The following is a 2,316-nucleotide window of genomic DNA, read 5'->3' on the forward strand; positions in this document are numbered from 1 at the left end:
GCGCCGCCACACTCGGAGAGAAGGGGCTCAGCGCGCAGGGCGAGCGGCTCGTGCGGGTCCGGAGGGGCTGCAGCGTCGGTGTGCGCTCCAGGCCGGCAACAGCCACCCACGCCTCGCCGCGGGTGCTCACGCCCGCCCTCCTTCCTCGTCGTCTCCTTCACGCTCTCTCCCTCGTCGCTCTCGGACCCCCTCCCCCTTTGCCCTCAGTTGCGTCCCTCTTCCTCCCGCCTTCTCTTCAGCCCTTCTGTCACTCGCTTGGTGCCCTTGGGCGCGCGGAGCATTGAAGGCGCGATTCCCAGGTCCCAGGGCTCCCGACTCCGGCCGCCAGGGAGCAGCAGGCGCCCGGGATCTGCGGACTGCGGACTGGACAGCGCAGTGCCGCGGCGGGTGGCCTCTTGGGACTGTGGATGGATTTGCCGCACCTTCTTCCTTTTCTCCGGCCACTGCCCAGTGCAGGGTCTCAAACACCTCTGCCCAATGTGATGGCCTGGGGAGCGCCCGGAACCCGTGAGAAGCCCGTGCTGGGCTGAGGCTGGAAAGAAGAGTGGAGTAGTTTCGGCCCTCGCACCCTGCCCACGACGCGCTGGGCTACATATACCAGCTTCCGCATTGCTTCTTGACTCCCTGTCAGACGTCCTCAACAGATACGCTTTTTGCTACCTTTGCTACCTTAAATAGGTGGCTTCGTTCTGGGGAGAGTTTAAGTGCTTGAGTTGATGGTGGGAAAGGCCACTTGTCAGAAAGGTTAAGGCGGGGCGGGGGCGGGGGGGGGGGGGGAGACACAGCCTGGTTCCAAATGGAGGCTCTGCTCTGTTAGCTGTTCCGCCTCAGTTTCTCATCCACAAAATGAGGATAAGAGTGCCCCTGCCTATGTTCCTTAGTGACTGGGACTTGGTGGACAGGACTTGAATAGAGAGGGTAGAGAGTAGAGAGGGAACTGAGGGATCCAGGAACATGGGGTTGGGGAGGGTATGAGGAGCCTCTGGCTGACAAGCAGGACTTGGTAGAAAGGGTCAAAAAGAGACCCTTCATGTAGCCAACAACAACAACAGTGACATTTCCTAGGCTGCTGTCATGTGGCAGGCACCAGGCTGGACTCGCTGGGTGGCAGAAGGAGGAATTGCAGGGAGGGTAATGCCAGTGTGAAGATGCAGGTTAAGGATGGCTTAAGCCGCACCAGGGAGAGCAGGGCCTGCTTGGAAAGGTGTCTGGAAAGGGCTGGAGAACCCCATGGCCTGAGTGCCACTTAGCTGTGGATGACACAAGAGCTGGGTGTCTGAGTCCTAGCTGTGAAGGTGCTTTGCAGAAAAAGCAGAAAATGGGAGAGAGATTGGCAGACACTTAACCCCTTCCTCCAGTCCAAGAAGCCAAGGCTGTGGCTGTGACTTAGAAACAGCTCTTCAGGGACCAGCAGGTGGCACTGCTGGATTCCCACACAGTTGACTATGGGTTCAAGTCCCTGACCTAGCAGCTTCAAACTCTTGGGGGGCATGTCTATGTGTGTGTGTGTGGGGGGGGGGCGTGTCCAAAATCCCCAGAGGAGAATGGAGAAGGGATTGTGGTGTGGTCATCCCCCCTGGGGAGGGGGTGATTTCTCACTTTCTGTCTCTCTCTCTGGTGAGTGCACGTGCCCTATAGTAAATCTCTCTCTCTCTCTCAAAAAAAAAAAAAAAAGAAAAAAACAGCTCTTTTGAGGCCCTCAGCTTTTCCATGAAGTCTGCTTTTATTGGATCTTTGGGAATGTACCATAGTGAGTTGAAATGAGAGCAAAGGTGCTTTTGAGGGTTATCTGACCAAAAGCAAAAGCAAAACTTGAATTTGGGCTTCCTCTCTGAAAGGGAGGAACAGGGGCTCTGAAAAGGGGGCCAGAGTTCCTTGTTTGGGATGTCCATGACTGGCTTCCATGGCATAATGTAAGACAGGCAAGACCCTGGTGGAGCCCTGTGATTCTGGAACTGGTCAGTTGTTTTTTATTTTATGTATTTACTTTTTTAGAGAGATTTTTGCTATAGGATGCATGTGCTCACCAGAGAGACACAATCCCTTCTCCTCCATTCTCCTTTCAGGATTTGGGGCACACTCATATGTGCCTGGTGTGAGTTTCAAGCCACTGGGCCCAGGACCATGTGGGAGCCTTGCGCCTTAACCACTATGTCACCTGCTGGCCCTCAAATTGTCAGTTTTTAAGGAAGATGTGAAGAGGAGACTTAGTCAAATCTGAGGCTGGTGTTGGGGGATACTAGGCATCCCGTAGAGATGTGTACCTTCTTCTGGTTTAGAGAGTCAGTGGTGGAAGGGTGGCTGGAGGGATCTTTG

The sequence above is a fragment of the Tupaia chinensis genome, unplaced genomic scaffold, assembly GCF_000334495.1.
Source record: "Tupaia chinensis unplaced genomic scaffold, TupChi_1.0 Scaffold143574_1, whole genome shotgun sequence".
In the NCBI taxonomy this organism is placed as follows: Eukaryota; Metazoa; Chordata; class Mammalia; order Scandentia; family Tupaiidae; genus Tupaia; species Tupaia belangeri.